Source organism: Bos mutus, chromosome 18 (genome assembly GCF_027580195.1).
Source record: "Bos mutus isolate GX-2022 chromosome 18, NWIPB_WYAK_1.1, whole genome shotgun sequence".
Lineage (NCBI taxonomy): Eukaryota > Metazoa > Chordata > Mammalia > Artiodactyla > Bovidae > Bos > Bos mutus.
The window spans coordinates 17,385,603-17,408,545 of NC_091634.1; the positions used below are offsets into that span (position 1 = coordinate 17,385,603).

The following is a 22,943-nucleotide window of genomic DNA, read 5'->3' on the forward strand; positions in this document are numbered from 1 at the left end:
AGAGCTTCTGGAGAACATGTTGGGGTGTCTTTGCCAAAGACCAAGTGGAGCTGATGAAACCATGTACAAGCCCCTGTGACCTTGTCTTTTGAAGTAAAATGCTGACTCAGGAGTTAATGACTGGGAAATGTGAAGATGTAGAAACAAAGAATAGCTGTTGGGCTGGGGAACTGGTAACAATTTAGACTATAATTCTGCAACATAACAGAATAGCCAAACTCCAAGTTTCCTAAAACATACAAAGGCCTGACACACATTCCTAAGTTGTTTTTACAGAAAGTAGACCCCCCTCCAGATGAAATCTGCTGACCACAAGAACATAGACCATAAACTGGTTGAAACCAAAAGGTTGATGATGCTTAAAAATTCACCTTGATGCCAACCTATCCAAGAACTGTTCACCAGCTGATCACGCCCTCCCCCTGAAATACCCTAAAACTCCTCATTTACCTGCCCCAAGGTGGTTCACATGGTCTTCAGGACATTAGCCCACTGTGTTCACCTTTGCCTGGCAAAGCAATAAAAGCTACTCTTTTCTACTTCACCCAATACACTGTTTCTGTGTTTCTATTCGGTACCAGAGAACAGAGGCTGTGATTACGGCAACACTGACATTTCTAAGTGATTCCATTTGCAGCCAAGTGCTCTGTTGTCCCAGCCCCAATGATCACCTGTTTTCCTGATCAACCTTCCCCCAACCTATCCTGTTTCCAAGGGCAGCATTCTCCCAAACTGAGCAGACAGAATCACAAAAGAGCCAAGGACAGGTCTACACCACTGTCAGGTAGAAAAAAGGTCACAGAATCCTTTCTTTTTCCCCAAGGTTAAGCCCTGGAGATAAGAATGCATAAAACTGTGCATTGGGGCCTTGCTGAAGGGGCCTTACTGAAGCCCTCGAATTTCTTAACATCTTCAATCTCTAGACTGGGCCCCAAGCAATGGTGGACAACCAACCTTGGGCTCCAAAGTATTCCCAACAAGGAACTCATAGGACTTACAGCCATGTAGGTTTTCACTGGGCTTATAATTCTGTTAATTTCACATCATGCTACCAGTCTTTCTCAAACCCTTAAGAGAACAAGTTCCTGGGCACATTCTTCACCCCTAGCAGTCTAGCTTTGCCCTTTTTGGCTGTCTCATTCTCTTCCATCAGTGAACTTGATCTCAAGAGGTACCTAAACTGCACAGTTTGTCCAGAAACATCAGCAAGCAACTGTGGAGTTGAAAGGTTTGTCTCCTGCATCAGAGACTCTGAGGTCCACAGTCCTACAGGCCACTGGGGATGGGAGTTCTAAGGCCAAGAGTGCTGGGTTCACCAGAGGCAGCACTCCATGTGTGAAAACTCTGTCAAGAGTCAAACTCAAACTTTCTCATTAGGAGAGCAGTTTGTTTGCACTGCTGCTGCTAAGTCACTTCAGTCGTGTCCGACTCTGTGACCCCATAGATGGCGGCCCACCAGGCTCCACTGTCCCTGGGATTCTCCAGGCAAGAACACCGGAGTGGGCTGCCACCTCCTTCTCCAGTGCAATAAAGTGAAAAGTGAAAGTGAAGTCACTCAGTCGTGTCCGACTCTTAGCGACCCCATGAACTGCAGCCCACCAGTCTCCTCTGTCCATGGGATTTTCCAGGCACAAATACAATAAAATGGACCTTGAAACTCTAAAAGGAAGTCTGAGAAGCTCCTACTGACAAATTGGAAAAGGTTTGATGGACAATATAAATAACAGAGTATTGGATGATAACCCAAAGTATACAGTAATATGTGTGAGTCCACACTAATATGCATGAGTCCACACTAATAAAATAAATGATTATGTAAATAAATAGGAACTTCCCTGGTGTCCAGTAAATGATGACGTAAATAAATAGGAACTTCCTTGGTGTCCTGTGGATAAGAATCTGCCCTCTGATGTAGTGGTAATTGGTTCAATCCCTGGTCAGGGGCCTAAGCTCCCACATGCCCTGGGGCAACTAAAACCCTCCTGCTGCAACTAGAGAAACTGTGCTCTGCAAAGAGAAGTCCCACACACCACAGTAAGACCTAGCACACCTTGTCTCCACACCCTCTCCAGAATTTACTGTTTGTAGACTTTTTGACAATAGCCATTCTAACTGGTGTGAGGTGGTATCTCATTGCAGTTTTGATTTGCATTTCTCTAATATTGAGCAATGTTGAGCATCTTTTCATGTGTTTGTTAGCCATCTATATGTCTTCTTTGGAGAAATGTCTTTTTAGGTCTTTTTCACACTTTTTGATCGGGTTGTTTGTTTTTCTGGTATTGAATTGCATAAGCTGCTTGTATATTTTGGAAATTAATCCCATGCTGTTGTTTCATTGCTATTATTTTCTCCCATTCTGAGGGTTGTCTTTTCACCTTGCTTGTAGTTTCCTTTGCTGTACAAAAGCTTTTAAGTTTAGGTCCCACTTGTTTATGTTTTGTTTTTATTTCCATTACTTTCAGATCAGATCAGATCAGTTGCTCAGTCGTGTCCAACTCTTTGCGACCCCATGAATGGCAGCACGCCAGGCCTCCCTGTCCATCACCAACTCCCAGAGTTCACTGAGACTCATGTCCATTGAGTCAGCGATGCCATCCAGCCATCTCATCCTCTGTCGCCCCCTTCTCTTCCTGCCCCCAGATTACTTTAGGACGTGGGTAATAGAGGATCTTGCTTTGATTTATGTGTGCTGCCTGTTTTCCTCTAAGATTTTTAAAGTTTCTGGTCTTACACTTAGGTCTTTAATCCATTTTGAGTTTATCTCTGTGTATGGCATTAGGAAGTGTTCTAATTTCATTCTCTTGCATGCAGCTGTCCAGTTTTCCCCGCACCATTTATTGCAGAGGCTATCTTATCCCCATTGTATATTCTTGCCTCCTTTGTAAAAAATAAGGTACCAATGTGTGTTGGGTTTATCTCTGTGCTCTCTATCTTGTTCCATTGGTCTATATTTCTGTTTTTGTGCCAGTGCCATACTGTCTTGATGACTGTAGCTTTGTAGCATCGGAGAAAAGGGAACTCTCCTGCATTGCTAGTGGGAATGTAAATTGATACAGCCACTATGAAAGATGGTATGAAGATTCCTTTAAAAAGCTAGGAATAAAATCACCATATGACCTAGCAATCCCACTACTAGGCATATCCTGAGAAAACCAAAACTGAAAAAGACACATGTACCCCATAGTTCACTGCAGCATTATTTACAATAGCTAGAACATGGAAGCAACCTAGATGCCCATCAACAGATGAATGGATAAAGAAGCTGTGGTACATATGTACAATCGAATACTACTCAGCCATAAAAAGGAACTGCATTTTGGACTCGTTTGTTGACTATGATGGCTACTCCATTTATTCTAAGGGATTCTTGCCCACAGTAGTAGATATAATGGTCATCTGAGTTAAATTTACCCATTCCAGTCCATTTTAGTTCACTGATTCCTAAAATATCAGCGTTCACTCTTGCCATCTCCTGTTTGACCACTTCCAATTTACCTTGATTCACAGACCTAACATTTCAGGTTCCTATGCAATATTGTTCTTTACAGCATTGGACTTTACTTCCATCACCAGTCACATCAACAACTGGGCATTGTTTTTGCTTTGGCTCTGTCTCTTCATTCTTTCTGGTGTTATTTCTCCACTCTTCTCCGGTAGCATATTGGGCACCTATCGATCTGGGGAGTTTATCTTTCAGTGTTACATCTTTTCACCTTGTCATACTGTCCATGGGGTTCTTTTTTTTTTTTTTTTAAACTTTACAATATTGTATTAGTTTTGCCAAATACCAAAATGAATCCACCACAGGTATACCCGCATTCCCCATCCTGAACCCTCCTCCCTCCTCTCTCCCCTACCCTCCCTCTGGGTCATCCCAGTGCACCAGCCCCAAGCATCCAGTACCATGCATCGAACCTGGACTGGCGACTCATTTCATACATGATATTATACATGTTTCAATGCTATTCTCCCAAATCTCCCCACTAATGCAAGAATACTGAAGTGCTTTGCCATTGCCTTCTCCAGTGGACCACATTTTATCAGAACTGTCCATCATGACCCGTCCATCTTGGGTGGTCCTACACGGCATGGCTCATAGTTTCATTGAGTTAGACTAGGCTGTGGTCCATGTGATCAGTTTGATTACAGTTTTCTGTGATTGTGGTTTTCATTCTGTCTTCCCTCTGAGGGACAAGGATAAGAGGCTTATGGAAGCTTCCAGATGGGAGAGACTGACTGTGGGGGAAACTAGGTCTTGTTCTGATAGGAAGGGCCATGCTCAGTAAATCTTTAATCCCATTTTCTGTGATGGGAGGGGCTGTGTTCCCTCCCTGTTGTTTGACCTGAGACCAAACAATGGTGGTGGTAATGAAGATAATGGTAACTTCCTTCAAAAGGTCCTGTGCATGCACTGCCTCACTCATTGCCCCTGACCCTGCAGCAGGGCACTGCCAACCCATGCCTCTGCCAGAGACTCCTGGATGCTCACAGGCAAGTCTGGGTCAGTCTCTTGTGGGGTCACTGTTCCTTTCTCCTGGATCCTGGTGCACACAAAGTTTTGCTTGTGCCCTCCAAGAGGGTCATTGGAAAAGACCCTGATGCTGGGAAAGATTGAAGGCAAGAGGAGAAGGGGATGACAGAGGATGAGATGGTTGGATGGCATCACCAACTCGATGGACATGAGTTTGAGCGAAACTTGGGAGTTGGTGATGGACAGGAAAGCCTGGCATGCTGCAGTCCTTGGGGGTAGCAAAGAGTCAGACATGACTGAGCAACTGAACTGAACTGATAAAAAGGAACACATTTGAGTCAGTTCTAATAAGGTAGACGAACTTAGAGTCTATTATACAGAGTGAAGTAGGCCAGAAAGAGAAATATAAATATCATATACTGACACATATATACGGAATCTAGAGAGATTGTACTGATGAATTCATTTTCAGGGCAGCAATGGAGAAACCAATATAGAAAACAGACTTGTGGACGCAGGGGGAGGAGAGGAGGGAGAAGGTGAATGTACGGAGAAAGTAATGGAAACTTACATTACCATATGTAAAGTAGATAGCCAATGGGAATCTGCTGTATGACCCAGGGAACTCAAACAGGGGATCTGTGACAATCTAGAAGGGTGGAGTGGTGAGGGAGATAGGAGGGAGGTTTGGGAGGGAGGTGACATGGGTTAACCTATGGCTGATTCTTGTTGATGTTATGACAGAAAACTACAAAATCCTGTAAAGCAATTATCCTTCAATTAAAAAAAATTAAAAGACAAACAAACAAAAAGCCCTAGTGCACCTAAACAAAACTAAAATAATGTGGGAGAAGAGACAATCATTCCTTACTGAAATATCTCTAGTTACACAGATAGATTATCCCCTTCAGGAGGGAAAACTTACTGCTCTGCACTCCCTGAGCATGGGCTAGACTCAGTAACTCATTTCCAAAGAAAAGAGGAGGAGAGGAGAAGGGGAAAACAGTGCAGATCTGACAAACATAACGTTAATCAACAATCAAATATGACATATCCAGTGGTAAGACACACAGCTGTCACATGTACACAGATTAAGAAGACAAGCAGGGGGCTTCAGCTCTGTGTTGTCTTTTGCAAAACCCAAAGTCTGAACCCTCCTCTGTGCTGTGCTCAGTGTTATAAGTTATGTTTGACTCTTTGTGACCCCAAGGACTATAATCTGAGAGGCTCTTCTGTCTGTGGAATTCACCATACTGGAGTGGGCTGCCATTTTCTCCACTCTGCATTATAAGAACAATAGCAGACAGACTCAGCTTGGAGGGCCTTCGACCATCCCTGACCAGTCCTTCTCAGACCTCCCAAGGCCATGACAGACCAGGAGAGAATGAGAAATTCCACAGAGCAGAGGACACTGGGGACACATGACAATGAATGCAGTGTGTGTAGATCATGTATTGCATCCTGGAATCCAAAGACACATTAATGGACAAGCTGGTGAAATCCAAATCCTCATATATTGTGAGGTTGAGTTATTAGTAATGCTCCAAAGTTGTCTGTCAGTTTTGACAAATATTTTCAACTATTCTATAAATCCAAAATTGTTCCAAATAAAATTTTATTGAAAAACAACTTGATACAGAGAGCTCAACATGGTACTCTGTGACAAACTAGAAAGGTGGGATTGGGTGGAAGGTTGGGGGAGGTTCAAGAGGCAGGAAACATGTATACTTATGGCTGAGTCATGTTGTATGGCAGAAGTCAACACAAATTCAAAATACATTTAAAAAAACAACCTGCATTGGGAAAGGGTTACATCAGGTGAATCCTCCATTGACCCTACCCAACTTCTCACTCTGATGTCACTAAATGTCCCCACCATCCAGGGATGTGTCAGAGGACTCTATGGCACCCTTGAAAGGGCACTGGGCTGGATATATAGCAGCCACCTGTGTTACTCAGCACTCCAGGCCCTGGCTCCTCTCCTCACAGTGCTGCAGAGGGCATTGGGGGCAGTGTCTTCTGAAGGACAGGAGGCATGGGATCCATGGGCAGGGGTCTCACCACACGGAAGTCCTGCCGCCATAGACAAAGAGCCAGCATGTGCAGCCTGGGCCTTGTGGTGTTCACCTTCCTGCCCAGGAACCTCTGAGACACGTCTGCAGTCACCTGAGCCGCTCGTGGGGTGACCTTCAGAGAGATGGCCCCCAGGCAATAGGAGTCATGGTGAGCAGGGGCTGCACGGTAGTCAGCTGACACTGCAGCTTAGTACTTGGTGCCTCTTTGCCAACAGCAGTTACCGGGTGTGAATCCTGTATGGCATTAGGGTTCTGACTGGTCACACTTTGGGTCCCAACTCAGCTCTGGCCTTCAGCAAACTTTAATCTGCTACAGATGACTCAGACAAAGGCCAGTCAGGTGCCTCTAGCAAAAAGCTACTTGATTTTGACTTATCAAACATTTTAAATCTTTACCTTATTTATTTTCTCTCAGGCAATATTTAGAAGCATATCTATAGTAAATAGAACTAAAAATATTCTTGTTTACCAACTCCAGAGAAACGGAATATTCCTGCCATTATTCTAACAAACATTGCGCAACATCTGCCAAATGCTGGGCCCTCTCCTAGTCCTGGGGATGCAGCAGCACACAGCACAGCTCTCGCTCTCCTGCAGCTCTTCATCACCTAAGAGGGAGTGAAAGACAATGACTCCAAAGGAAGAAGCGCTCTGGGCGAAGATGAAGCAGGGGGAGAAGACAGAGGGATGTGAGGGGAGGAGAGAGCAGATTGCTTTGATAATAGGGCTCAATAGTCAGGGGAAATCTGTGCCCTGTGATACTTGAAGATACCTGAGGATGAGGCAATGCATCACACCACCACAGAAGCAAGAGCCTTCCAGGCCAGGAAGGCTTCATGTGCAAAGGCCCTGCTGCAGGAGCACGCTTGGTCAGGTCAAGAAGCAGAAAGGAGGCACTCAGGGAGGAGAGAAAGGTAGATATATGTTAACAGAGGCAGCAGCAGCACAGGGCTGGTTGTGCAACTGGCCCAAAGATTGTGGCCTAGAAGGGGCTTGGCTTTTCCTCAACTGGGATGTCTGGAGAGGAGATGGTGGAAACAGTACAGAGACACCCAAGGGTCAAAAGAGGTTGCAGAAAATAGATGGACCTAAAAACTGTCATACTGAGTGAAGTAAGTCAGACAAAGAAGCAGAAATAACTTATGACATCTCTTGTATGTGGAATTTAAAAAGACATGATGCAAACGAACTTATTTGCAAAACGGAAAGAGACTGATGGACTTAGAGAATGAACTTACAATTGCCAGCAGGAATGATGAGGGTAAGGCATAGTTAGGGAGTTTGGGTTGGACAAGTACACACTACTATATTTAACATGGATAAGCATGGCATACCATGATCAAGTTGGGCTTATCTAACAGATACAATGATTATTCAATGTATGTAAATCAGTCAATGTGATACATCATATTAACAAATTTTAAAATTTTATTTATTTTTTAATTGAAGGATAATTGCTTTACAGAATTTCGTTGTTTTCTGTCAAATCAACATGAATCAGCCATGATAAACTCCACAGATGCAGAAAAAGCTTTTGACAGAATTCATCACCCATTTATGATAAGAACTCTCCAGAAAATCAGCATAGAAGGAACTTACCTGAACGTAACAAAGGCCATGTATGATAAACCCACAGGAGACATTATTATCAATGGTGAAAAACTGAAAGCATTCATTCTAAGATCAGGAACAAGACAAGGGTGCCCACACTGACCACTATTACCCAACAGTTTTGGAAGTCCTAGCAATGGCATTCAGAGGTGAAACCAAAATAAAAGTAATCCAGATTGGAAAAGAAAAATAAAACTCCCACTGTTTGCAGATGATATGGTACCATACACAGAAAACCCTAAAAATACTATCAAAAAATTAACAGAGCTAATCAGTTATTTAGTAATGTCACAGGATACAAAATCAATACACATGAATCTTCTGTATTCCTGTACACTAACAACGGCAACCCACTCCAGTACTCTTGACTGGAAAATCCCATGGACGGAGGAGCCTGGTGGGCTGCAGTCCATGGGGTCACTGGGAGTCAGGCACAACTGACCGACTTCACTTTCACTTTTCTCTTTCATGTATTGGAGAAGGAAATGGCAACCCACTCCAGTATTCTTGCCTGGAGAATCCCAGGGACAGAGGAGCCTGGTGGGCTGCCATCTATGGGGTCGCACAGAGTCGGACACAACTGAAGCGACTTAGCAGTAGCAGCAGCAACAATGAATACTCAAAAAGAGAAATTAAGGAATCAATCCCATTCACCATTGACATAAAAAGAATAAAATACCTAGCAATAAACCTACCTAAGGAGACAAAAGAATTGTATAGAGAAAACTATAAGACACTGATGAAAGAAATCAAGGATGACATAAACAGATGGAGAGATATACCATGTTCTTGGAAGGGAAGAATCAAAATTGTGGAAATGACTATACTACTGAAAGCAATCTACAGATTTAATGCAATTCTTATCATAGTACCAATTGCTTGTTTCACAGAACTAGAACGAAAAATTTTAAAATTCATATGGAAACACCAAAGACCTCTTATAGTCAAAGCAATCTTGAGAAAGGAGAATAAAGCTGGAAGAATCAATCTTCCTGATTTCAGACTATACTACAAAGCTACACTCATCAAGACAATATGGTACAGGCAGAAATAGAAAAATATAAAACAATGGAACAAGATAAAAGCCCAGAAATAAACCCACACACCTATGGGTAGCTTATCTCTGACAAGGGAGGCAAGACTATACAATGAAGAAATAGCCTCTTCAATAAGTGGTGTTAGGGAAATTGGACAGCAATGTGTATTATAGAAGAACGAAATTAGAACACTGCCTAGCATCATACACAAAGATAAACTCAAAATGGATTAAAAACCTAAATGGAAGACCAGAAACTATAAAACTCTTAGAGGAAAACACAGCCAGAAAACTCTTTGACATAAACCACAGTGTGATCCTCTATGACTCACCTCCTAGGTAACATAAATAAAAACAAAAATTGACAAATGGGAACCACTTTAGTGGTCAAAAGCTTTTTCACAGCAAAGGAAACCATAAACAAGATGAAAAGCAAATCCTCAGAATGTGATAGAATAATTGTAAATGAAGCAACTGACAAAGGATTAATCTCCAAAATATACAAGCAGCTCATTTAGCTCAACATCAGAAAAACAAACAACGTAATAAAAAAATGGGCAGAAGATCTAAATAGACATTTCTCAAAAAAAGACATACTATAAATTAATCAATACATGAAAAAATGCTCAACATTACTCAGTATTAGATAAATGCAAAACTACAATGAGATATCACTTCACACCAGTCAGAATGGTCATCATCAAAAAATCTACAAAAAATCTGGAAAGCATGTGGAGAAAAGGGAAACCTCTTGTGCTGTTTGTGGCAATGTAAATTGATACAGTCACTATGGAGAACATTATAGAGAATCCTTAAAAAATTAGAAATGAAACTATCACATGACCCAACAATCCCACTACTAAGCACATACACTGACAAAATCATAATTGAAAAAGTCACATATACTCCAAGGTTCACTGAAGCACTATTTACAATACTTAGCACATGGAAGCCACCTAGATGTCCAGTGGCAGATACAAGGATAAAGAAGTTGTGGTATATATATATATATATGGAATACTACTCAGCCATAGAAAGGAACACATCTGAGTCAGTTATACTGAGGTGGATGAAACTAGAGCCCATTGTACAGAGTGAAGCAAGTCAGAAAGAGAAAAACAAATATTACGTACAAATGCACACATATAAAATCTAGAAAATGGTACTGATGAACCTATTTGCTGGGCAGGAATAGAGACTGAGACATAGAGAACAGACTTGTGGACACAAGGAGGTAGAGAGTGTGATGAACTGTAAGAGTAGCATTGAAATACATACATTACTATGTGTGAATAGATAGCTAATGGGAAGTTGTTGCATAGAGCAGGGAGTGCATCCTGGTGCTCTGGGAAAACTTAGGGGAGTAGAATGGGGTGGTCAGGTGGGAGAAAGATTCAAGAGGGAGGGGACAAGTGTTTACCTATGACTGATTCATGTTGATGTATGGTAAAAAACCAACGCACATTGTAAAGCATTTATCAGTCAATAAAAAATAAATAAATTTTAAAGAAATAAAATAGATAACCAATGAGGATCAACTCTAAAGCAAAGGGAACACTGCCCAATCCTGGGTAGGAGAGGAGTTTGGGGGAAAAATGGATAGTTGTGCGTATATATATGGCTCAGTCCCTTTGGACTCCACCTGAAATGATCATAACACTGTAAATTGGTGATCAGATCAGATCAGATCAGATCAGTCGCTCAGTCGTGTCCGACTCTTTGCGACCCCATGAATCGCAGCACGCCAGGCCTCCCTGTCCATCATCAACTCCCGGAGTTCACTCAGACTCACATCCATCGAGTCAGTGATGCCATCCAGCCATCTCATCCTCTGTCGTCCCCTTCTCCTCCTGCCCCCAATCCCTCCCAGCATCAGAGTCTTTTCCAATGAGTCAACTCTTCGCATGAGGAGGCCAAAGTACTGGAGTTTCAGCTTTAGCATCATTCCTTCCAAAGAAATCCCAGGGCTGATCTCCTTCAGAATGGACTGGTTGGATCTCCTTGCAGTCCAAGAGACTCTCAAGAGTCTTCTCCAGCACCACAGTTCAAAACCATCAATTCTTCGGTGCTCAGCCTTCTTCACAGTCCAACTCTCACATCCATACATGGTTATACTCCAATATAAAAATAAAGTTTAATTTAAAAGAAAAAAGAAGTTGCAAACAATATTGCAGTGTAGAATGGGGTCCTATTAAAGTTGCCAGGTAGTAGGACCTGGCCAAGAGAAAAATAGAAATTTCTGGGCCAGCACATAGAAGAAGTTTCCAGGCTCCAGATACTGATTCAGGGAAGTGGCCCAACAAAGGCCACTGAAAAGATGAAGGACACAGTGACAACAGCAGGACAGGAGCCACCAGAGTCTGACCAGGGGCTCAGGGCTTGTGCTCGGGCCTGCCTGGCACTAACGCCTGTGAGACAATTCACTAATCACTGATCTAACTGTAAACTGCTAAAGTCCACACGATCCTGTCTTCAAGGTCACATATTGTACTAACAGGCTACCACTGGCCGTCATTCAGGAGGCATGATTTGGGAGCACTTTTGTCCTTTTTGGTCAACCTGGGTATTTTCACTTGTTAAGCTTCCTGAGTCAGCTGCTCCCCGCCCCTACTCCAGAAGGGCCCTCCAGAAGGGAGGAGACTGAGCCAGTGCCCTCTGTGGACTCAAGGACTAGCATCTTGCCAACACACACAGCTCCTCCTGTGCAGGCCTGGGCACCTTCACACTGTGGCCTGGCATATCTCCTGAAAAAACGAAGCATGCAACACAGTCCCCTGGGGTGAGGACAAGCACAGGCATAAAAGGGCTCCAGGTGAGCAGGGAGCACCTGCCACCGGCACCATGACGCGGGCTGGAGCTCTCCTGCTGCTCTGCGCTGCCTTGCTCTTCATCGGGGGTGGAAGTGAGTGGTTGTGACCTGGGCTCCCCAAGCGTTCTGACACCTTCCCAGGGCAGGACTGAGCCTCTCGGGAGCAGGAAGGGAATAGGGTGTTCTTATGAATGCCTTACAGGGAGTGTCCCCTTATCTTTCTGTTTCAGAGTGTGATGACATCTGCCCAGCCGTGAGGGACACTGTTGACCTGTTCATATCAGGAAGCCATGAGGCCTATATTGAACAAGTTGAAAAGTATAACCAAAACTCTGATGTACTGGAAACTGCCGATACCCTGAAGAGCTGTGTTGATGAGAAGTTGACACCACAGGATAAGCAGGATGCTCTCAGTGCTCTGGTGGGTCAGGCTGTGTGTGAATGTGCCTGTGTGGGGCGGGGTTGTCAGGGGTCTGCTCAGGCCACTAGGAAGTGGAGGGCATCATTTTCTCTACACCCTGGCTCTTCCCCGGGAACCTGGGAGCAGAAAGAACCTCATGAATGAGGAGGTAGAGAGGAAGGGGCCAACACCCACAGTGTGGGAAAGGATCCTGCAGGAAAACTCAGTTCAGCCCTGGAGCTCTTGAGCTGGCCCTGACTGGGGTCTGCCTGGTCACAGGCCTGGGACCCTCCAGGTCCTCCTGACTCTGTGACATCACCTGCCTTTGGAGGTAGGCCCTCAGCACTGGCCTCCCTGACTTCACCCTCTCCAGCACAGGAATCTGACTCTTCTGTAATTCATTCACACTGAGTCCTTGCATTCTCCAAACATCAGTTCTTTCCCTAGAGCTTCAAGTCCCTACTCTACCCCATCTAACACCCACATTTGTCCTTATTCCCTGGACCCAACAGGTCTCACATGCCTAAAAGAGGTAGCTGCTTCCAAAAGCTGCCCTTCTGCCCTCCCCAGGCCTGGGATGCCCAGAGTCGAGGATCAGTCGATGCCTAAGGTCAATCCTGTCTCTGCTGCCCTAGAGGTGGTGGGAACAAGCAGCTGCTTCAGCTCTGTGTCCAAGGGCCAGAGGGAGGAAGCAGACAGGGATCAGCTCATCCCTAGAGGCTCCCAGGTATCACTCCAGAGCCCTGCCAGGTGGTCCTCAGCAGTCCCCCACTGTATCCCAGAAGACTGCCCACAGCCTTCCAGGGAAACCCCACAATCTCTGTTCCATCGGAGAAAGCCTCATTGGGAAGTATCCACCTTTACCTGCTCACATCCAGAGGAACTCCCTCCAAACAACCTGCAGGCCCCTCTCCTTGTTCAGTGCAGCTAATTGTCACTTCCACCCCTAAGGCCTCACCAGGTTTCTGTACCTTCTCTTACAGAATAAAATATACTCAAGTTCTCTCTGTTGATGGAGCCATCCCTGCCAGGAACCCAAGGAAGCCACTTGCCTGATCCCTAAGTAATGTTAGCAACCTGCCATGTCTAGGTGTCTGATTATAGAGGATTCCAGCAATAAAAAGCCCTGCAATTGACAGGAGAGTGCTTATTCACTGGAAATGGGGCTTTATGGGTGCGGGAGAGGACATGGCCATAGTGGAGACCACCAGTGTGCCTTCCTACTGAAGCTGGATTTCAGTGCTGTCAGATGCTCCTCCACAAATTCAACAAGTGGGGACATGGATAATGATCATTACATCAGCCAGAGTGTCGATCATTTCTGTCATCAAGATTCACGGGTCACATGCATCATTCTCCAAATTTTATTCCTCCCAGCAACCTTGAGGGGTAGGAGTAATCATCCTCACCTGACAGGGGAGAATCTGAGGCTCAGAGTGGGTAAAGCATCTGCTGAAGAGACAGAACTTTCCCCACCCATCCATGCTGGGGAGACGAGCTTGGCTACCTCCCCCTGTGACTGTGCACGTATTACAGTCCTTCTTTGGGCTATTGCCATTTATAAAATCGAACCACCTCCAATCTTCAAGGTTGGGGAAAGGACAAAATAACAGGTGAGAAGGGCCCCTGTCCTAAGTGCCTGAAGGAGAGGAAGAACAAAGGGTCAAGTTTCACGTGCTAAACTCTGTCACCCCTTGGGCCTCAGTTGATCCTAATGCCAGCCCCCATTGTGGACTTAGCTGCCTCCACATACAAGGTGAATTGGGTCTCATTCTCAGAGTGAACATCTAGGGGCCTGGAGATTCTTGCTCCTCCTGTGTCTCTGCTGCCTGTCCACGAACCAGGCCCCATGCTCACGCTATCTGATTCTTCTTCACCTGACCCCCACTCCCTCTCTAAGAGCTTCTTCCCACCCAACAGCTCCCCTCCAGAAAAGAGTCTGCTGGGCTTACCCCACAGGGCTGGGTCTAGGACAGGGAATCTCTAAGGTCCTCATGGTGAGGAGGCTTAGGACAGGTCCCCTAGGTGATTCAGAGCTACTGCTTCTCCCCATGGAGGGGACCTTGGGGGATGTGGGGAGGTCCCCTTGCCCTGGATGACACTGGGCCCTTGTCTCTGCCCACCCCCACCAGGCTCTGGCTGAGGGTGCTTCTAAGATGGAGACCTGTCTCTGTGGGAGCTGAGTTGAGCACGTGTAAGCAGGTCCTGGAGCAGGGCCCCTTCTCCTCATCTGACCCAGGATGTGTATTCTACCTCCGCCTCCCACCTAACAGATATAAAAGCTCCAGGCCTTCTGAAAGGACAGTTGCCACCCCTATGAGTTAGGTGCTTCTTACAATGTCTTGAATATAGACTCATCCTGCTCTGCAGTGAGTGTAGAGTTGTTATGGGGATCCATCCAAGGATGTGGCAAAGATGAGTGAGGGGTAGTTGGTCCTCCTGGGACAGAAAGAGTCTGTCTCTAGGCTCTTGCTCAGCTTCACAGAACTCCTGGGTCTGCTTGGGAGACACCTCCATATTGCCCACCTCCCCCTCCCCTCACCCTGCCTTCCTCCAAACTATAGCACCCTTATCTAATCTGGGTTAGCAGAAAAGGCAGCATTTGATTTCTCCCAAATCCTTTTCTGACATCCAAAACCTCAGATGGGTGGAAAGGTAACTATCAAAAATTTGTGGCATTTGATCTCTGATTCTCACATGAATGTCCCTCTGAGATCATAGAAGCCCACCTCACCTCCACCTAGGCCAACCTGAGTTCACCTGCAGCTGTGGGATAATCCCCCACTGCCGACACTCCCCTCCTCAAACACCAGCATCTGGCCTTCCAGCTTGGTGGATTTCTCTAGCACTTGGGAGCTTGCTGAACAGAGCTCAGTAGAAAGTGTGGGGATTCATGCCCACAGGGCAACCCTCAGACACTACAGACCCCAGACTCCTTGATTGCTGGTGTGTCTCCTCAGAGGTGAGCTCCACACTCTCTCTTAAAGGCCTCCAGGGGCCCGAGCTCCATCTGCTCACCTCCGTGGCCTTTCTCACTTGGGTGTTCACTGTCCTTAGTTCCTCACTTCAGCACCTGACATCACCTCTCTAATTACCCACGTACCCCCAAGTCCCTGTCTGGGTCTCCTTTGTTGAGAACACAAAGTCTCATGGTGTCCTATGTCCATCTGCCTGTTTATGAAGGAGAAGAATTCAAGTGGAAGATGCTCAGTGAAGGCAGCAGGAGGAAGGGAGAGGGATACCATAGTTGAAGCTTCAGAGGCATCATCACCCTACACAGGGAACAGGAACCCCAATGCAGGAGGGAGATGCTCTCTAGCCATGTATTTATCTAAGGACCTTGCACTGAGACATTCTCAAACTGCCCTGAAACAGTGTTTTGGGGGTGAATCTCCTACCCAGCCCATAGGAATCTATTGGGGATTCCAGGCAGAAGGACATATTGCCCCATCTATCAAGACCTGGTAGTCAGAAAGTCAGACAGAGAGATGGGTGCAAGCTCTGAGTGCCAAGACAGAGGCAACAGGACTGAGACAAGCCCCCCAAAAGGAAAAGTCCAGAATCAGCCAATAGTTGAGGACAGGGCTTGCCTTCATGTTTCCAATGAAGACTGGCATAGATACACCCACTGCTTTTGTGTTGCCATGATACCTGGAGGTTTCCTTCTGATTTCCTTTTGAAAAATATTCTACTACATTGACTACAGTTCCAGTGCTAAGACTGGCATAGATACACCCACTGCTTTTGTGTTGCCATCATACCTGGAAGTTTCCTTCTGATTTCCTTTTGAAAAATATTCTACTACATTGACTACAGTTCCAGTGCTATAATGTATCTCCCCTCATCCTTAGACTGGCAATACTCATGGACTCAGAACATAGGATGCCCAGTCAGGGCATCAAACCCAGTCATCTGAAGCCGTGCACATGGAAGGGCAGATGCTCTCTTATGTGCCCCAAGAGGGACTCCTCAGGAAGGCACAGAGCTCAGCAGATCCTGAGGGGTGCTCAGCACAGGAAAGAGTTGACAGAAGCACATCTTCCATTCAGAGGACACTGTAGAAAATATATGGATGGATTCATCTTGTCCATTCCTAGATTACTGAGGTAACTGCTAACTGACTACTTTGCTAGATAAATAGATCCCACTTGTAAAGTTTGCAGGGCTGCACACAGCTTCATGCATGTGGACACCAAGGACACAGAAATTGGCATGAGCAACACTGCAGAGTCAGGTGGCCAGGCCCTACTGATGATAGCAGGGCCAGCCCAGATTCAAATCATCACTGCTTCTACGACAAAGGCAGCTCTGAGCAGACACATAGGGCTGGCCCAGACTCTGGAACATCTTCCACACTCAACCCATGAGGGGTAAGCTTATTCTACACTCTTTCAGAAGAAGCATGGAAGGAATATACTAAATCAGAGAGATATCTAAACCATTTGGACTAATGATCCATGAGAAAAAATAAAGAGCAAGGGATAAGATTACTGAGGAAGCCCCTACGTAAGAGAGACCTTGATGGGACTTCCTTGGTTTTCCAGTGGTTAGGAATCCACTTCCAATGCAGGGGACGCTGGTTTGATCCCTGGTTGTAGAATGCCACATGCTGTGGGGAACCTAAAACCTGTGTGCCACAACTAGAGTGAAGCCTATGAACTGCAACAAAAGTTCCCATAAACTGCCATAAAAATATCCCTTTTGCCACAACTAAGACCAAACAGAGCTAAAAATAAATAACTAAATAGATATTTTAAAAAGAGAGAGAGAGAGTGCTTGCTTTTGCCACACATATACTAAAACTGCAACAATACAGAGGAGCTTAGCATGGCCCTTGAACAAGGATGACAAATAAATCTGTGAAGCATTCCATATTTTTTATGTGTAAAATAGACATTTAGCAGGAAGCTACTATATAGCACAGGGAGCCCAGCCTGGCACTCTCTGATGACCTAGAGGGTCATTAGAGACCTAGAGGGGTGGAACTGGTGATGGTGGGGGGAGGTTCAAGAGGTAGGAGGTATATATATGTGTGTAGGCAAGAATACTGGAGTGGATTGCCATGCCCTTCTCCAGGTGCATGTGTATATGTATATACATATATATATACACATACACACACACATATATATAACTAATTAAGTGTAAAACTATATATATTTTAAAGTTTATTTTATTCTAATGCAAACATAGCCTAGTATTACAAATATATATAATAAACTGCATAAATACAACCAAGCAGAACCCTTAGAGGTCTTCCCAGAACAGACCACTCCCTACCATGTCCTCCACATGCCTCTTGTATGTAGAAAAACCTGTCTCCTAGGCTTTTCCTTCAACATGAATCTGCCACGGGTATATACATGTTCCCCATCCTGAACCCCCCTCCCACCTCCCTCCCCATACCATCCCTCTGGGTCATCCCAGTGCACCAGCCCCGAGCATCCTGTACCATGCATCGAACCTCCCCATCAGGTGGAAGAAATTAACTGTATGTTTCCCACAATAATGTAGACTCCAGTCCTTCTGGAACCAGACAGTTGATGTTGACTCTAGATTACCTCAGCACCAACCAATCACAAGAATGTCCACCAGCTGATCACATATCCTAAAAACCCTCCTCCCTCAACCTGTCTTTAAAAACCTTTCCCAGAAACCCTTTGGGGAGTTCGGGCCTCTGAAGTACTAGCTACCTCGACTCCTTTATTGTGTTGCATTGCATTGCATTAGTCACTCAGTCATGTCCAACTGATTGTGATCCCATGGACTGTAGCCTGCCAGGCTTCTCTGTCCATGGGATTCTCCAGGCAAGAACACTGGAGTGGGTTGCCATTCCCTTCTCTAGGACTCCTTTATTGGTGCCCTAAAATAAACACTGCACTTTCCTTCACCACAACCTGATGTCAATAGATTGGCTTTACTGTGATTGGGAAACAGACTCATACCTAGTTCAGAAACATACACAGACTGAAGTAGAAAAATTGACTGATCTCTTAACTGATAAAGGAAATAAACAGTATTATAATACTAAGCAGTTATTGTGATTTAGAAAAAAACTTTAAAAATAAGAATAAAGAGTTCTTCATAATCATGATAAAAGGCATTTATAAAAAAAACTCAGCAAACGCCATATTTGATGGTAAAATGATATAAGCAATCCATTTAAAATGAGAAACAGGGTAATGATGTTTGAATTGCTTTTTGTACTAAATACTGTACTATATTTACTAAAAAATTCAGTACGAAAAGAAAGTTTGATGATCTCGAAGTAGAAAACAAATAAATAATCAAGAATACCAGACTTTCCTGGTGGTTCTGTCGGTTTGGAATTGGCCTAACAATGCAGGGGACATGAGTTTGATCTCTGGTCTGGGAAGACCCACATGATGCAGGACAACTAAGCATGTGCACCAGAACTACTAAACTCCCACTCTTAGAGCTTGGGAGCTGCAACTACTGAATCCTCCGTGCCCTAAGTCCCACGTACTGCAACTACTGAAGACTGCACATCCTAGAGTTCACCCTCTGCAAGTAGATAGTCTACTTGCTACAGTGATGAAGACCCAGTACAGCCAAAAAAAGAGAGAGAAAAGAATATCAATGACCTTTAAAACAAGGATCTTTGAAAATTCAAAAAATTTGATAAATGTGTATCACTTATTTAAAAAGCAATGACAAAAATTACCATAATAAATAAAAGAAGGGATGTCTTTATAGATCCACATACATAAAAATAAGAAAGCACTAGAAACAAATTGTGCCAATTAATTGAATGGCTTAATGAATTGGCCACTTTTCTTGAAGACAAAAATTACATAAAGTGACTCAATGCAAAAGAGAGTATCTGAATAGCCATATATCTGTTAAGAAAGATAAACTTTAATAAAACCATCACACAAAGAAAGTTCAGGCCCACAAAATTAAAGAGGGGAATTTTATTATATATTTAAAGAAGAAATAATAACAATCCTATATAAATACTTTAAGAAAATGGAGAACAAAGGAACCTTCCCAACTCATCACTTGAGGCAAGTATTTCCTCATATATTTTTAGGAAAAAACATTACCAGAAAACTATGGACTGATACCATTCATAAACATCTACTCACAAAAATCAACACATTAGCAAATCAAACCCAGCAACACATAAAAGAAACGGCACATAAAGACAAAGTGATCTTTATCCCGGACATGCATATTTTGTTCAACATTCAAAGTCAATCAAGGTAATCCATCACATTAACAGAATAATGGAGAAAGGTCATATGATCACCTCAACAGATGCAGAAAATATGTTTTAAAATCAAAACATTCATCTAGAGGGGTGGGATGGGGTGGGAGGTGGGAGGGAGGTTCCAAAGGGAGGGGACATATTTATACCCATGGCTGATTTACACTGATTAATGGCAGAAACCAACAAATATTGTAAAGCAATTATCCGCCAATTAAAAATAAATAAATTTTTTTAATTGAACTATTCATAATACACATCCATAAACTAAGAGAAAAGTATTCTTCAACATTATGAGCTATACTTACAAAACTACCTACTAACTGAATACTTAATGGGAATACTAACTAACTGAATACTTAATGGGAAAAGATTGAATGCTTTCCTCCTAAAATCGAAAAGAAGGCAAAGACGTCCACTTTTATAATTTTTTTGGAACATTTTACTGACAGTTCTGACCAGTAAAACAAAAGAATAAAAAAGAAATACAGACTGGAAAGGAAGAGGTAAAACTATGTATCAAATCATGCAGAAAAGAAATAGAGAAAACTAAACATCCATTAAATTTGTCAGTACAATAGTAATAGAAGAACATAATCTCCATCTAAGAAATGGCATCAAAAATAACAAAGAAAACTTCAGCTGACACTGCATTTAATGAACAAAGGCTGAATTGTTCCCCCTAATAAGATCAAGGATAAGGGAAAGTCACCTATTCTCCATTTCTGTTCAACATTGGACTGGAAGCTCTCACAAGTGCAATAAGGCAAGAAATAATCCAGACAGGCTACAGTTGGAAGGGAAAAAAAATCAAACTCTCTTCCTCACAGAAAAAAATTATGATATACAGAGAAAAACCTAAAGAATCCACAAAAACACCACTAGTGCATGTAAGTGAGTTTAGCACATTCGTAAACTACAAGTCAATATATAAAAAATTATGTGTATTTTACACACTGGAAACAATTCAAAAATCAAAGTAAAATATCACTCACAGTAGCACCAGAAACATAAAATACTTTGGGAGGGAATTAATAAAATATGTGTAAAACCTGTAAAATGGAAAGTACAAAACATTAATTTCTAAATAAAGTAAAAGTCACAAAGAAATGGAGACATACACTATGCTTACATATTTAAAGACTCAATAAGATTTCAATTCTATTGATCTTTAGAGTCAATGCAATCTTGATTTATATGCCAAGTAGGGGGCTTCCCAGGTGGTGCTAGTGGTAAAGAATCTGCCTGCCAATGCAGGAGACTTAGGAGATGTGGGTTCACTCCCTGGGTCGAGAAGACCCCCTAGAGGAGGGCATGGCAATTCACTCCAATATTCTTGCCTGGAGAATCCCGTAGACAAAGAAGCCTGGCAAGCTACAGTCCATAGAGTCGGATAGAGTTGGACATGACTGAAGTGAATGATTACACATGTACATACCAAGCAGGAAGTATGTAGAAAGTGAGAAACTGATTCTAAAACTTATATACAGAGTAATGTTAGCAGGATGGTTTAGTAAGAGATCCCAGTCTCTATCTCCCCAATGGAGGAAAAAAAAAAAAAATTGGACAGGCAGATGTTAATGAAAATAGCTCTGACAGAGCTCAGGAGTCCAGTTAAAAAACTGAAGCAACACGGTAGTACTGCAGGAAGGGGCACCCCTTCCAGGGCCAAAAGGGGGCTGCAGTCAAACACTCGAAATGAAATATCCAAGGAGGCACACATGCTGACGAGGTAAGAGACTTAATTGGAAAGGGGTGGCAGGACAGAAAGCAGGAGGGTGAGAGAACGCAGGAGAACTGCTCTGCCACGTGACTCACTGTCTCAGGTTTTATGGTTATGAGGTTAGTTTCTGGGTTGTCTCTGGCCAGTCATTCTGACTCAGAGTCCTTCCTAGTAGTGCATGCCCTGCTCAGCCAAGATGAATGCCACTGATGATTCTGGGAGGTGGTAGGACATGAAGCATCTCCTTTTGATCTTTCCCAAATTCTTCCGGTTGATGGTGTCTTACTAGTACCATGTTTCATGCAGGACTTCCTGTTGTAAAATAACTCACACAAATGATTACTATGGTGCCTGGCCAAGGTGGGCAATTTCAGTCAGTGTGTATCCCCTAACAGTAGCATGAATTAAAGTGAGGGGAAGTTATGGAGGAAACCAACAGCCAGCACAACTACTGCATATGCCCACAGTTCTCACCACAGAAGGTCTCACAGGTTTCAAGGTCTCAGACTCCTGATGCTCTCTCCACCCTCCCTAATAGGACCCATGACAGCTAGTGCCTCCTTGGAACTCAGCACAGCCATCATGCATACAGCTAAGCTAGCCCTCGTCCTGAAGCCAGGTGCAGACCTGCTACCAGCTCTGACCTCAGCAACTGAACTTGTGCCTGCGATCAGACCCAGATTTTAACACAAGCCCTATCCTTGCCACGATGCATACTCCACTGCCCCTGTGCATTTACCTACAGCCTCACAGCTGAGTCTGTGCACATTCCTGGAATTTACCTTCAGCCTCACAGCTGAGTCTGTGCACACTCCTGGCACTACCAACCACCACTACCTGCCCTAGTTTCCTATTACTGAACCCAGAGACACTGCTGAGCACTATTACAGTTATGTTTCCATACAGTAACAGTGAAAACTTCAAAAGGAAATTAAGAAAAGATAAAATACTTAGAATGAATCACAGAGGGGGGAAAACTTCTACATTGAAAACTACAGAATACTGATGAAAAACATTATAGAAAACACAAAGAAGTAGAACAACATGCCATATTCATGGATTGGAAGGCTAATGTTGTTACAATATCCATACCACCAAAAATGATATAAACAGTCAATGAATTCCCAGGTTCCAAGACATATTTTTAAAGAACTAGAAAAATGGTCATAAAAATCATATGCAACCACAAAGGACTCTGAATAGCTAAAACAATCTTGAGAAAGAAAAACAAAGCTGGAGGTACCACACCTCTTTGTTTCAAAACATATTACAAAGCTGCAGTCATTAAAACAGTATGATACTGACATGCAGACATATAGACCAGTGGAACAGAAGAGAGAGCCCAGAAAACACACACTCATACACGTACACTCAACTGATCTTTGACAAGGTTGCCAGGAATACAAAATGGGAAAAGATGGTCTCTTCCATAAATAGTGTTGGAACTACTGGATATGGTAAAGAAAAAGAATGAAATTTTATTTTTATCTTACACCACACACACAAAACAATTCAAAATAGGTTAAACACAATGCCTAAAACTGTAAAATTACTAGAAGGAAACATAGGGGGGAAACTGTATGACAT

At 43.6% G+C, this 22,943-nt stretch overlaps 1 non-coding gene across 1 annotated transcript; it reads left to right on the top strand.

Annotated features, from left to right (window-relative positions):
* Positions 1-17,176: 17,176 nt before the first annotated feature.
* Positions 17,177-17,281, top strand: LOC138991904 (U6 spliceosomal RNA). The gene has a single exon (XR_011467799.1). It is a non-coding gene; the product is annotated as a U6 spliceosomal RNA (small nuclear RNA).
* Positions 17,282-22,943: the final 5,662 nt, after the last annotated feature.